Here is a 16246-nt window from a genome sequence, read left to right on the forward strand (position 1 = left end):
CAACAGGTTTAATTGGAAGCACACTATCTTTCGGAACGACGCTCCTTCATCAGGTGATTGTGGAGGGCTCGATCGTAACACAGAATTTATAGCAAAAATTTGCAGTGTGATGTAACTGAAATTATACATTGAAAAATTGATTGTCTGTTAAGCCTTTCATCTGTTAGAATACAGTGATAGTTTCACTTCTTTCATGTGTAAATCACAAAACCCTTTTTTTTTAAAGTTGCATTCTCGGGTAAAGGTTGAGAGGGATATGAGCCAAATGCAGGCAAGTGGGGCTAGTTTAGTTTGGGAAACTTGGTCAGCGTGGATGAGTTGGACTGAAGGTTCTCTTTCCCAAGCTGACGACAATGAGGGAGATTGGGCAACACAATGGGTCAAAGTACTATCTTTCTCCCCTAAAACATAGTAATATGGGGGCAGGATGTTTGATCTGGGTTTGGGATTCCAGCATTAGCACCAGTTCTGGGTTCTGACCTTGCCTGTGATCACCATGAAATACCTGCTACAGTTTGAAAGGGTTGACAAATTGTGGGCAGAGGGTACACTTACCATCCAATTAAAGACAGTGCAAAGACTCCTGATGCTGGAAGACAAACCTGGTGATGCAAGTTAAGGAGAAAAGAGGTGCATGATGATGGAGATGCCTCTTAGCACACTTGAACCCTTTGAAAATCAAAATGGCTTACAGATATCAGCTCACCATTGTGAAGGAGAAACAGCACTATTCACATTCTCAATCTCTCAACCTCAGAAGATTGGCTGAGATGTCATTTGAGCTTCCCCAAAAAGTGTTTCAGAGTTCTTATTATTCTCCTATAATTCTTTCTCTCTGATTAAATTTTACTTACAAAACTATTTCCTCTCCCATTTCAACTGCTTTTTGCACTGGTCTGTATCTGTGCCTGAAGCTGTACAAATGCTAGAAAATAGGATTGAATTGAAAAATTTAAATTTGAGACTGTGTAAAACCACCACTGATCATTCAGACCTAAAATATGCCAAAATGTTTCAAAAGATTTAACTTTTATTCTAAAATTTGCATTACCCTCTCTATTTCAAATTACTGGTAATTTTGACAGACTGTTTGTGAAGAGAAGACTCATTGGAAGTAAAGTGCTTCCTCAAGGGTAGTGAGGGAAACCTGCAGTGAAAATCATCCAAGCTGTTGTGATATAGAGCACAATATGTAGAGGCCTGAGAGCAGATTTTTCTTTTGCAGACATGTGCTTCAAAAGGAGCAAAACAGATAATAAGAAACAACATTGTCAGTCTACATATCGTTTCTAATGTGATGAAAAGTCCTCAGGTTCTTTACCAATGCGTATACATCAAGCAGGATTAGAAAGATTGCAGTGAGCTTCCCAAATGTTCAGTAAAACAGTAGATTTTAAAGACATTTTGGAAAAAAAAGGAGAATGCAGGAGGACTTAAGGAGAGAGGCAGAGCAGATAGAGAAGGACAATATTTTGAAAAGCAGAGTCAGAAGAAAGTACAATTGCTGAAATAATGCCCCCTGGATGGTGAACCAATGAAGGTTTATAAATTATCAGTGTGATTGATGATCAGCCTAATTCTGTTTACAAATTGATGCAACTGGCCGAGCTCTGTGTAATTATAAAAGCGCAGCAGGTCAGGCAGCATCCAGGGAACAGGAGAATCGACGTTTCGGACATAAGCCCTCCTGAAGAAGAGCTTATACCCGAAACGTCGATTCTCCTGTTCCCTGGATGCTGCCTGACCTGCTGCGCTTTTCCAGCAACACATTTCCAGCTCTGATCTCCAGCATCTGCAGACCTCACTTTCTCCTCTGTGTGATTATAGTTTTATGTAATGTGCAGTTTGATTGGCCGGTACTAAAGTCAGTGCAAAAGGTCAAGCAAATGGACAAATGTATACACAAGGGCTTTAGTGGAAATAGAGGTGGACAGATAGACAAAAATACGTTGGAGAAACTCAGCAGGTCTGGCAGCATCTGTGGAAAGAAAGTAGGATTAGAGCTTTGGGTTCAGCGACCCTTCTTCAGAATGGAAAGACCATGTTGTTCGAGGTAGAAGTAGATAATATTGGTGAAGGCCTAGGTGATGAGGTTGGAAGTGGTGGGGCTGTGGAATGTTTGGATTATGGGAGAAAAGATGTTTTGCCTCAGTTGGAACATGGATTTCAGTAAGGCATTTGACAAGGTTCCCCATGGGAGATTGGTTAGCAAGGTTAGATCTCATGGAATACGGGGAGAACTAGCCAGTTAGATACAAAATTGACTTGAAGGTAGAAGACAGAGGGTGCTGGCAGAGGGTTGCTTTTCAGACTGGAGGCCTGTGACCAGTGGAGTGCCCCAAGGATCGGTGCTGGGTTCACTACTTTTCATCATTTATGTAAATAACTTGGATATGAACATAGGAGGTATAATTATAAGTTTGTAGAAAACACCAAAATTGGAGGTGTCGTGGACAGCGAAGCAGGTTACCTCAGATTACAACAGGATTTTGATCAGATTGGCTAATGGACTGAGAAGTGGCAGGTGACGTTTAATTCCGATAAATGTAAGGTACTGTATTTTGGGAAAGCAAATCTAAGCAGGACTTATACACTTAATGGTAAAGTCCGAGGGAGCGTTGTTGAACAAAGAGACCTTGGAATGCAGGTTCATAGCTCCTTGAAAGTGGAGTCACAGGTAGATAGGATAGTGAAGAAAGTGTTAGGTATGCTTCCCTTTATTGTTCAGAGCATTGAGTACAGGAGTTGAGAGGTCATGTTGTCGCTGTACAGTTGGTTAGGCCACTTTTGGAATATTGTGTGCAACTCTGGTCTCCTTCCTGTCGGAAGGATGTTGTGAAACTTGCAAGGGTTCAGAAAAGGCTTACAAGGATGTTGCCAGGGTTGGAGGATTTGAGCTATAGGGAGACGCTGAATAGGTTGGGGTTGTTTTCCCTGGAGTGTCGGAGGCTGAGGGGTGACCTCATAGAGGTTTTCAAATCATGAGGGGCATGGATAGAATAAATAGCCAAAGTATTTTCCATGGGGCGGGGGAATCCAGAACTAGATGGCGTAGGTTTAGGGTGAGAAGGGAAAGATATAAAAAGGACCTGAGGGGCAATGTTTTCATGCAGAGGGTGTTGCATGTATGGAATGAGCTGCCAGAGGAAGTGGTGGAGGCTGGTACAGTTACAGTACTAAAAGGTATCTGGATGGGTACATGAATCAGAAGGGTTTAAAGGGATATTGGCCAAGTGCTGGCAAATAGGACTAGATTAGGTTGGGATATCTGGTTGGCATGGACAAGTTGGACCAAAGCATCTGTTTCCGTGCTGTGCACCTCTATGACTCTATGACTCTCCTCAGAAGACAATTCCTCTGTTGCAAGGATTAGTCTAGAGAACCTCCATCCAACAATGGCATCATTAAGTCACCTCCAGACATGAACATGCACAGGACAAAAGAACGGATGCATTTCAATAAACACTGAATTGGTTACCAACACGTCTAGATTTGTACTCCAGTATGAGTTACTTTATGGGAAATGCAAAAATGAAGGGTTAGCAAAACCATGCCTATATGTTGTTGTGTCAGATATGTCTATGCTTTCAATTATCATCTCTGTTATGATTCACCTAGAATGTCCATTTCTGATATTCAATTCCACAGGATAAGACTCAGAGTATCTATTTAATATTAGGAGACCAATGGTTGCAAATATATCCCATGAAATCTCTTCTGTTTCAATCGTTGAAAAACGAGTTGAAGAACATGAATCATTACCATTATATCATTCTAAAAGATTTTAAGCTGTGAAGCTGTAAAAATATGTGACTATTTTTAATATCATCTTTAATGATAGAAAAGTAAACAATTAACACCATAAAATGAATGCCTGACATTTTACCATTGCCTATTTCATTTAAAATAAAATCAATATATCAGAGCAGTATTGCTTCAATGCCAGCTGTTGAATTATTGAGTGTTAAAATAATAGTCAGAATCTTTAAACATTTTCTAATTGGAATTTGCATAAACTCTTCAAACCTAATCAAACAAGTTCATTTTTTGTCCGACAATGAATGCTAACCATGAAACAGGAAATGATCTTGTGATATAAAGGATTAAATGGTTCAATAAATGGTAATACCATGAATGATATTCTTTTCTTCACTGTCCAGTTGCATTTTATGGAAAATAAAACATTTGACAGTTTTCATATATTGGGACATATTCAGTGCAATGACATCAATGTCTCACATATTTTATTTTCCCTTCCCTTCAAAAATCTAAGAACAAAGTAAAACTCAGTTTGCTGAAAATCACACCCTTTTAGTGAATGAAACAATTTTGTCAGTACTCCCAGGAAATGCAGTTTTTGTCGCCATCACTAACACTTTCATTACTTAAAAGTGAGGAGGAAAATAAATGCTGTGTAAATATAGTATTCCATAACAACTCAGTCTGACACAACAAACTCTGCATTGTACCAGAAGTGCTCAACTACCTTACATCTTTACAAACAAGCTCAGTATGCGGATCAGGTTTCAGATGATAATCTAAAAGAGCTCAAATAATGCTATCCCAGCAAATGTTTTCCAACCTTTTACACTCCCCGTTGTCTCTTTGATTAGATCAGACCAAGGAAATGAAAGTTAGGATGTGATCTGACCTTGTTTACTGCAAAGAAAGATCACCAGACATTTTCCCGACAAGGGATGGTACTGATGTTTGTTGTAATGCTCCTAGTGAGCCTGCAGCAAGTGTCTGAAGAAGCTTGCTTCTCAGTTATTTTCAAATGGAATGCCTAATTCAAAGAAACAAGCCCGCATAGAAATATTACTCAGCTTTCACTTTAATTTTCCAGCATTGCAATCTTTAATTATTCAATTAATGTTTCCATCTATAATAAACACTAAATACTCATTAACAATATATTACAATAAGACACTGTTCTTATTTCTGTAATTGAGAAGTATTTTAATAATGATTAGAGATTTGTACAATGTTTAAAATTGTAGGAAGAACAACAGCTTCATTGGTGATCTGATTTAAATTTTAAAAAAGCATCTCTCAAAAGTTGGCTTATGATTTTGTTTTGCCTTAGTCAGTTTACATATGGTGATTGTTTTCAAGGTTCTTCAACCTCCAGTCAAACGACTTTATCAAAGTCATATCAACGATCCAAGTAGAGGCCTGAAGCAAGGCAACAACAAAAAGTAGTATGAGAGTAGAAATGTCAAAGAGCAATGTCAACAGTTCATGGATATGGAAGATCTAGGGATGCTTCGGAAAAGAACAATAAGCTAATACACCACCCATGATGTGACATTAAGGATAAATGAAGGTCATAGTGAAAAGCTTTTAAACATGATTTAGCTGCTGCTTAGAATCAGGGATAAATGTTAACTTGAGGGACAATACAGTATCACTGAAATGAAAACTCAAAATTACTGGAAGTAGGATTATGGGATTTGGAACCAGGGATTTATTTATTGGACTACAAGCTTAACATAAAAGGTAGCAAGTGTAAGTGACTTTGAAATGATGTAGAGCTCAAAATGGTGATCCATGCCTTGATATGTTGCAATAATTCCTATACACAATTGAAGAGCAAAACTGGTATATTATTTATTTACACTTAGTTTGTTAATGTGAGTTTCACAAGTTGCATTCAATAGTTTATTTTTAAAAAATTGTTTGCATATAATTCTTCCGTGTTTTCCATTTTAGCTCAATGCTCTGCATCATTGAGTGCTCCTTTCTGATTTTGAAATATTCCCTCTTTTCAGCTACTTCACATGAGCTGTTTATCTATTCGCTGGTAATTCTCCACGTCCTATAGTCCAGTGAAGACTTTACCTTCCAGGTGCACCCAAGGATTCAAATGATAAATAATGTGCGACATGACAATGATCTTATTATCAAAAAAATTGCCTTGCTATCACAATAACAAGCTTGCATATATTTTCTAACCTTTTTCAAAATCGATTTTCTATGAAGAATAATCTATAAAATTAGACAATGTACTGTTCATAAAATATACCCAATACTTTCGTATACAAAGGTTTCTGTTTATGATTGTTTAAGATGCTTTATGGTGTTTTGATATACAAGTCTTAATGTGAATATAATTAGCTTTTATGTTTCCAAAGTGTTAACACATCAAAGTTAACCATTGATAAGATTAAACAAAGTGCTAGATGTGGTCTGCAAGACAGCAGGAACAAGGGAGAAAAAGAATAATCAAACAGGATTTTCACGACCAAGGAAGAAATGGATTACTTGGAGCTCCAAAAATGGAGTTTTATCAGAGATCTGACATGATTCCATTTGCTTTTAAATTTAACCCAGTTAATTTTTCGACAGCTATGAAACCAAGCTTGGAGCAGTCAGCTGAGTAATTAAAATATTTACATTCCCAAATAAGACAGGTTTTATTGCAGAGGCTTTACCAGCCGGGGAGGGGTTTCCTGTACTATGTGCAATACAGCAAGGTTAACTCAGTGTTTTCACAGTGGAATGGAGACAGGAAAGCTTCCTAACAGTGAAACTGGAGAATAACATCCCTGCCCAGGTGAGACACTAGTGTTCACTATGCATCTTCACACACAGTGCTTTCACAACTTGAGAGGTTACTTCCAACTTCTTGGACATAATTTCATTGCCTTGTGTATCATTCACAATGATTTGCACTATCTTACTCTTCGCATTTATTGCAGCAAGAAGGAATCTTATGCAGTTCTATACTGAACCACTGAGCAATGACAGGATCAGCCACACCAACAGTACCAGGAGCAACACCATCAATAGCACTAGCTGATCTCTCCCCAACCAATGCTGCAGCGAACGGGGGTTGGGGTGAGGGGGTGGAGCTGTGGGGTGAGGGGGATGGACACTGTTCCACCTTAAAGGAGGTAAGACCCCCAACATACAGTTGACTGGTTTAGATTTGCCTCTCTCAATATATGTGTGCACTAATGTCTCAGGAGGTTCAAATTTTTAGGGCAGGATTTTGTTCCAAGTAGTTTTTAGAAAAACCTTCTTTGGACGGAATGCATGCAGTGGCCAACATGATGGTGACTGTCATTGGAGGGCCCCACAGTTCTCTGCCTCTTGCTGTGTTCTGTGCTCTTTTCTCCAAGGAGAGAACTATGTAAGTTATGTGGGGAAGAAATGGATTGTCTGGTGAAGAGGAGAGACAGAGAGGACGAAAACATACTCTGAATTTTTGCTCCCGAGTTGAGGGCATGGAATCCCTTCCGTGTGGAAGCCAACTGTTTGGGCCAACTCTCTAAAGAGCATCCCACCCAGATCTACCTCTCTACAACCCTCCATTTTCTATGGCTAATCCATCTCGCCTGCACAACCCTGAATATTATGGGCATTTTAGCACGGCCAATCCAGCTAATCTGCACATCTTTGGACTGTGGAAGGAAACTGGAGCACCTGGAGGAAACCCACGCAAACATGGGGAGAATGTGCAAATTGCACATAGTCAGCTAAGGCTGGAATCAAACCCAGGTCCACGGCACTATGAAGCAGCCATGCTAACCGCTGAGCCACTGTGTCACCCTGAAGAGCTGGACGTTTCCAGATTTCACACACGTGACTTAGAATAAACCGTCAAATGGTGAGATTTTTATCCCGGGCTAGAGAGCATAGATGGTGCCAAATAGTATATAGTGAGGACCGCAGATGCTAGAGATCAGAGTCGAGAATGTGGTGGTGCTAAAAAAGCACAGCAGGTCAGGTAGCATCCGAGGAGCAGGAGAATTGGGCATAAGCCCTTCATCAGGAATGAGGCTTGCAGGCCAAGGGGGCTGAGAGATAAATGGGAGTGGGATGGGGCTGTATTTAAGTTGTTCAAATACCACACTCCCCCAAGAAATCTATCCACCTTATTCTTGACAAATATTTAATAGCCCTACCTCCACTCCCTTCTGAGGCAGAGTCGCAAAGTTTCATACCCTCAGAGGAAAAAAAGTCCTCATCTCTGTCCTAAAAGGGCATTCCCTAATTTTAAATTAAGTGATACCAAGTTCTGCAAACATCCACAAGAAGAAATGTTGTTTTCTTGTCCATCTCAGGAGATAATCCAGGAGGCCAACGAAATTTGGCACGTCCGCAAGGACTCTTATCAATTTTTATAGATGCACAAAAGTAAGTATTCTGTCTGGATGCATCACAGTGTAATCTGGCAACTGCTCTTCCCGAGACAGAGAGTCATGGACACAGCCCAGTCCATCACGCAAACAAGTCTCCCATTCATTGACTTCATCAATACTTCCCGCTTCACTGGGAATGCAACCAACATTATGAAAAAACCCTCACACCCCAGTTATACTCCCTCTCACACTCTTCTGTCATGCAGAAGATATAAAAGTTTGTATACACTTACAAATAGATTCAAGAACAGGTTCTTCCCCACTGTTATCAGACTACTGAATGGACCTCTCAAATTTTAAATTTAATGTTGATCTTGCTCTCTGTGCTGCTTTTCTGGAACCATAACATTGCATTCTTTGCTCCATTCTATTACAATAATGTACTTTGTATGGTATGATCACTCTGTACTGCACGCAAAACAAAACTTTTCACTGTACCTAGGTACAAACGACAATAACAAAATCAAATCAAATCATCAAAATCGGAAACATTTCAATTAAGTCATCCTTCATTCTTCTAAATTCCAGTGAAAACAAGCCTAGCCTGTCCAGCCCATGGTCATAAGACAATACATTCATTCCCGTTATCAACTTAGTAAACATCCTCTGAATAACATCCAATATGTTTACCGTACATTGTTCCTTAAATAAGGAGACCAAAACTGCATGCAATTATTAGAGATATGGTCTCACCAGTGCCCTGAATACTTTTACATTCAATCGTCTTGGAATAAAGGAGTGCATCCCATTGGTCTTCTTCATTAAGTGCTGTACCGGCATAGTAATATTTTATGAACTATGTATCAGAACACATAAAACTCTTTACACTTTGGAATTCCACACTCATTCACTGTTTAAGTAATACCTACTATTTAATCCTTCTTGCCAAAGTAAACAACTTCAAATTATATTCCATCTGCCAGAATTTTGCTCACGCGCTCAACATATCGACTATCCATCTGCTACATCCTTTTGCTTTGCTTCACAACATGTTTCCTATATATCTTGGTGTCATCTGTGAATTTAGCTGCCATGTTTATGCTCCTCTCATTTATGTTGTTGATGCTCCAGCACAGACCTCTCTGGGATTCTAATTGCTAATCTTGTCAATCAGCCAAGGACCATGTCTATATACTTTTTGTTTTCTATCAACCAATTATCTGTCCATAGAATTTAAAAAATCACCACAATGTGGAAGCAGGCCATTCAACCCATCAAGATCCACCACTCTACCCTGTCCCTACAACCCTGCATTTTCAACAGTTAGTCCACCTAACCTGCACATCCTGGACACTAGTTGATTTGGCATGGCCAATCCACCTAACCTGCACATCTTTGGACTGTGGAAGAATCCAGAGGAAACCCATGCACACATGGGGAGAATGTGCATACTCCACATGGACAGTCACCCAAAAGTGGAGTTGAACCCTGGTCCATGGAGCTGTGAGGCAGCAGTGCTAACCACTGAGCCACTGTGCTGTCAAGCTTTTACTTTCCACAGTAGACTTTAGTGTGGCACCTGAACAAATACTTTCTGAAAACCCACATACAATACATCTACAGGCTTTCCTTCATATAGAGCACATGTTATTCCTTCAAGGAACTCCTATAGATTGATAAGTATAATTTCCCTTTGACAAAAACCATGCTGTCTCTTCCCAGTAAACTTGAGTTGTTCTAAGTGTCTAACTATAATCTCTTTGATGATTGATTCCAATACCTTCCTCACGATGGACATCAAGGTGACTGGCCTAGAGATTCCTGTTTTCCGCATCACTCCCTTCTTGAATAGAGGGATTAGATTTGCTACTTTCCAGTCTTCAGGGGCCTTTGTGCCAAATGTCAGCCCACAGCTCTAGCAGTTTGCTCCATGCAGTTTTTCTCATGACTGGAATTCACTCATTTCTTCTCTCCCTTCCAACCCCTGAAAAAGTGCAGAGGCCACTGCAAGCACTGCTGAGTAACAAAGCAACCTGTTTAAAACATCAACCTTTGTACTGTGAACTATTCCCAGTTATAAGAAAAACAATGAGATTCCTAAGCCCTCATCTCTCACACTTCCTCATTGCCCCCACATCCACTTGCCCGATCCATGTTAACAAATGCTATCCGGTGTCCCCACCCACACTTTTAGTTCTCATGCCCAAACAAATTTTTTTTCAAAAACAAACATTTGTATTTATTGTGCATATTGAAGACCAAAATTACCTTCATAACCTCTTGGAACATGTAATTCCGAAATCATAAGCCCCCTACAAGGATAATGATTTGCTGTTGAAGTCATCAAGGATGACTAATAATGTAATATCCAGCTTACAAATCTTATATTAACAAACAGCTCTTGAAATTGCAACTGAGAGGCACAGCAAGCTTTTGCTTTTCAAGATTTAAAGAGTTGGATATGTAAATGACTTGATAGCTTGACAATTCCACAGATTAAGTAGATTCCCTACAGTGTGGAAACAGGCCCTTTGGCCCAACCAGTCCATAAGACCATAAGACCATAAGACATATGAGCGGAAGTAAGGCCATTCAGCCCATCGAGTCCACACCGTCATTCAATCATGGCTGATGGGCATTTCAACTCCACTTACCCGCATTCTCCCCGTAGCCCTTAATTCCTTGTGACGTCAAGAATTTATCAATTTCTGTCTTGAAGACATTTAGCGTCCCAGCCTCCACTGCACTCTGCGGCAATGAATTCCACAGGCCCACCACTCTCTGGCTGAAGAAATGTCTCCGCATTTCTGTTCTGAATTTACCGCCTCTAATTCTAAGGCTGTGTCCACGGGTCCTAGTCTCCTCGCCTAACGGAAACAATTTCCTAGCGTCCACCCTCTCCAAGCCATGTATTATCTTGCAAGTTTCTATTAGATCTCCCCTTAATCTTCTAAACTCCAATGAATACAATCCCAGAATCCTCAGCCGTTCTTCATATGTTAGACCTACCATTCCAGGGATCATCCGTGTGAATCACCGCTGGACACGCTCCAGTGCCAGTATGTCCTTCCTGAGGTGTTGGGACCAAAACTGGACACAGTACTCCAAATGGGGCCTAACCAGAGCTTTATAAAGTCTCAGTAGCACAACAGTGCTTTTATATTCCAACCCTCTTGAGATAATTGACAACATTGCATTCGCTTTCTTAAACACGGACTCAACCTGCATGTTTACCTTTAGAGAATCCTCAACTAGCTCTCCCAGATCCCTCTGTACTTTGGTTTTACGAATTTTCTCACCGTTTAGAAAGTAGTCCATGCTTGTATTCCTTTTTCCAAAGTGCAAGACCTCGCATTTTCTCACATTGAATTCCATCAGCCATTTCCTGGACCACTCTCCCAAACTGTCTAGATCCTTCTGCAGCCTCCCCACTTCCTCAGTACTACCTGCCTGTCCACCTAACTTTGTATCATCGGCAAACTTCGCTAGAATGCCCCCAGTCCCTTCATCCAGATCATTAATATATAATGTGAACAGCTGCGGCCCCAACACTGAACCCTGCAGGACACCGCTTATCACCGGCTGCCATTCCAAAAAAGAACCTTTTATCCCAACTCTCTGCCTTCTGTCAGACAGCCAATCCTCAATCCATACCAGAAGCTCACCTCGAACACCATGGGCCCTCACCTTGCTCAGCAGCCTCCCGTGTGGCACCTTATCAAAGGCCTTTTGGAAGTCTAGGTAGACCACATCCACTGGGTTTCCCTGGTCTAACCTACTTGTCACCTCCTCAAAGAACTCCAATAGATTTGTTAGGCACGAACACCCCTTACTAAATCCATGTTGACTTGTTCTAATCTGATGCTGCTCTTCCAAGAATTTAGAAACCTCATCCTTAATGATGGATTCTAGAATTTTACCAACAACCGAGGTTAGGCTAATTGGCCTATAATTTTCCATCTTTTGCCTTGATCCTTTCTTGAACAAGAGGGTTACAACAGCGATCTTCCAATCATCCGGGACTTTCCCTGACTCCAGTGACTTTTGAAAGATCTCAACCAACGCCTCTGCTATTTCCTCAGCCACCTCCCTCAGAACTCTAGGATGTAGCCCACCGGGGCCAGGAGATTTATCAATTTTAAGACCTCTTAGCTTTTCTAGCACTTTCTCTTTTGTAATGGCAACCATGCTCAACTCAGCCCCCTGACTCCCTTTAATTATTGGGATATTACTCATGTCTTCCACTGTGAAGACTGATGCAAAGTACTTATTAAGTTCTCCTGCTATTTCCTTATCTCCCATCACTAGGCTTCCAGCATCAGTTTGAAGTGGCCCAATGTCTACTCTTGCCTGTCGTTAGAGTCCACACCGACCCTCTGAAGAGTAACCTATCCAGACCCATCTCCCTCTGACTAATGCACCTAACACTATGGGCAATTTAGCATGGCCAATTTACCTGACCTGCACATCTTTAAACTGTGGGAGGAAACTGGAGCACCCAGAGGAAACCCACGCAGACATAGGGAGAATGTGCAAATTCCACACAGACAGTCGCCCCAGGCTGGAATCAAATCTGGGACCCTGCTACTGTGAGGCAGCAGTGCTAACCACTGAGCCACCGTGCCACCCAATCTTATATGTGTTATGAACATGTATATCTACTTTTAAATTATTCCAAAACGGTATAACGTATCTCTTCATAAGGTAACCTGGCTTTCTCAAAGAACTCTAGTGGCATGCAGACATTTTTCTCAAATCTGTAAACCCCATGAGTTGCATTTCTGAAACCTGGGTGTCACAAATTGCTTCTGAATGGGGCCAGCTGCACTTTTAAATGTACCACTGCCTCTGGGAACCACAGATGTGTGAAATATAAGTTGTTTCTGTTTGCATTTCCCCATGGTGAAAGTGCTGTATGTGGCATACGGGCACAGGATCTCCAGATTTAAGGCTTCTGACACTCTTGGCTAAGGTGCAGAACCCTTCTGTTTCTGGAAATCTTCTCACCACCGTATCCAGATTGGAGGGAACACACATTTTGCTGTTGATTTCTACAACTCCCTGAATGAATGCCTGCTTTGCTTGAGAATCTGGCCCCTTCCACCAATTCTTGTACAATATCATCTCAGTACAGGCCCTCATATACCACTGCTGCACCCCGCAGGTGAGAGACAGGGACCCTGCATTCAGTGTTTCCAAATTTCCACTTTATTCTGTTGTTATTGAAGCTTCAGGAATTAATGCTTGGTTTAGCCAATCTGACCTCTGCTGGGGTCTCTTTAATTAGAAATCTTCCTTTGGTAGATGTAGTATGTCAACATGCCAGTCCGTTGTCAATGGTTTGGAACTTGCTATTGCTAAGTAAAATTCAATTACAAACACTTTTCTAAACTCTATAACCCCCCAATGCTCAGAATCTCCCTAATCTTTCAGGTCAGCTCAGCCAAATGGTTACAACGTGAAATGTTAAATCTACTTCTCTCGCTCCACATATGTCATTAGTCATAGAGTCATAAAGATGTACAGCATGGAAACAGACCCATCGATCCAACGCATCCATGCCAAGCACATATCCTAAATTAATCTAGTCCCATTTGCGAGCATTTGGCCCATATCCCTTCTAACCCCTTCCTATTCATAAGGCCATAAGGCATCCAAAAGCCTTTTCCATGTTGTAATTATGCCAGCCTCCACCACTAGTCAAGCTGAGCATTTTGTAAACCTTCTGTTTTTATTTCATATTTCTGACCTCTTTTGACCATATTTGATTTTTATACACATTGTCAGTTCTTTGTAAAACAAAAGCCTCCATTTTTAGGCAAAACTGGATAAAAATAAAATGGAACTTTATTCTAAGTGTCACATCATCAGGTTTTGACCATCAAAAATACTTAAAATCCTGATTGCTCATTAAAAACATGTTTGAGAAGCCACACTGGCATTTGTGTTGCAGAGAACAGCTTAGAAATGCCAAAAAAATGCTAAAATGTTACAAGAAATTATCAATACTTTCTCACAGAAAGCTGAACCATGTTTCAGAGACTAATATCTGTATGGTTCCATGCAAACATCTACGACATTGATGCATTCAAATTTCTGCAGCTTGCACTGAACTCATTAAAAAATACTTGGACCTTGAGCTAAACTGCAGCGTACGGGCATTTTTATAATGTTAAGATGTATGGCGTGGTTGGATGATATGCTTTTCTCATTTTCTAATATCTTTAAATCAAGTTAAAAGCAAGTGCTACATAAGGTATGGTTCTGAAAGGGTTAATGCTGAATACTGCATTAATGTCCATCCAAACTGCTAACATCATAAGGAATTGAGAGGGAAAAACAGAAACTTCCTTGGATCTTGAAGGATACAGATCTGTTATCCAAGGTCTCCCAATAAACTAGCAACAGTTTCTATCGCCAAGATTGTATCATTTTATTTTTCTGAATATTTGACTGTGAACTGAAATAGGAAAACCCAAAAGGAAAGTTTAACAGACCCAAAACGTTAACCCTGATTTCTCTTCAAGAATGCTACCAGACCTGTTGAGCTTTTCCAGCAATTTCAGTTTTTGTTTCAGAAATAGGAAAAAAGACTGTTTTAAAAACCAAAGATTTTGAAAGGGATTGCTGCACATTTTTAAGCAAGTTACGGAAACTCATCCGAAGTAGTGTTTTTAGACATTGACAATCAATGGGGGAGGCTGAAGGGCTGCAGCCAAAAGATGTACTGTATATGGAGGGGGATTTGGCTAGCAACAAGTAGCTGATTGGTTTGTGACATTATGACCAGTTGACGATGTGTGAGGCCAACAACTAAATGGTTAGCTCTTGGGTTACTGAACAGCTGTGTATGTGAATGATACTGGCAGAGTTAATCAGACCTCTGGAAGGGTGGTGGTGTGGCTCTCTGCTGTAGAAACTACCTGAAGCATGAAGAAAGCCAGTTATCTTCTCCCATTGGTTACTTTAAGGTATTGCTTTTGACCAATAAGTCAGAAACTTTATAAGTTATAAAATGTGCCACTTACAAAACAGTGAAAAGCTGATGAAGAAGAAAACCTGAATAATAGACATTCCTGGCAAGCAGTAGGTTCATCTCAGTCAACCTTGTAGACAGGGGCCAATTAACTATCTTCATAGTTTCTTCTTCCACCCTTAACACTACTTTTTTTTCTGTCGATGTGTCTAGATGGGAGTTTAGGGTTTTAAACAGTAGAGTTAAATGTCAACAGTTCATAATTGTTAACCATTAGTTTGAATCTATTTACTATTGATAAGTAGTAATTCTTCTTAAGTGTAGAGAAACATCAAAGAAGTTGGAGTTTGATCTATATTGAGCATGTTAGTACAATGAGACAGAGAGGAAACCTTATACACAGTCACCATGCTCTATGGAACAGATCTCTTTCATGTCCAATCAGCCACTATTCAGCTCTGTTCACCAGAAATAAAGACATGCATTAAAAGCAAAAAGAACAAAGAAAATTTACAGCCCAGGAACTGGCCCTTCGGCCCTTCAAGCCTGAGCCGATACAAATGTACAGTCTAAACCTGTCACCCAATTCCTATGCATCTATATCCCTCTGCTCCCCATCTACTCATGCATCTGTCCAGACGCATCTTAAATGAATCTACCGTGCCTGCCTCTACCACCTCTGCTGGCAACGCGTTCCAAACACCCACCACCCTCTGCGTGAAGTACTTACCACATGTATCCCCCTTAAACTTTCCACCTCTCACATTGAAAGCATGACCTCTCATTATTGAATCCTTCACCCTGGGAAAAAGCTTGTCCTCTATCCACCCTGTCTATACCCTTTATGATTTTGTAAACCTCAGTCAGGTCCCCCCTCAATCTCCTTCTTTTTAATGAAAATAAACCTAATCTACTCAACCTCTCTTCATAGCTAGCACCTTCCATACCAGGTAACATTCTCGTAAACCTTCTCTGCACCCTCTCCAAAGCGTCCACATCCCTTTGGTAATATGGCGCCCAGAACTATACACAGTATTCTAAATGTGGCCGAACCAATGTCTTGTACAACTTTAACATGACTTGCCAGCTCTTATACTCAATACCCCATCCAATGAAGGCAAGCATACCATATTCCTTCTTGACCACTCTATCCACCTGTGTAGCAACCTTCAGGATACAATGG

General features: G+C 40.6%; 1 protein-coding gene across 5 annotated transcripts in view; it reads right to left on the reverse strand.

Annotated features, from left to right (window-relative positions):
* The window catches only part of kcnip4a (potassium voltage-gated channel interacting protein 4a), a 1154042-nt gene that overhangs the window by 374189 nt on the left and 763607 nt on the right, over positions 1-16246 (reverse strand). The window lies entirely within an intron of this gene.

This window comes from Chiloscyllium plagiosum, unplaced genomic scaffold, assembly GCF_037043375.1.
Source record: "Chiloscyllium plagiosum isolate Xiang-an unplaced genomic scaffold, Cpla_swu_hap1 HiC_scaffold_1, whole genome shotgun sequence".
Taxonomy (NCBI): Eukaryota; Metazoa; Chordata; class Chondrichthyes; order Orectolobiformes; family Hemiscylliidae; genus Chiloscyllium; species Chiloscyllium plagiosum.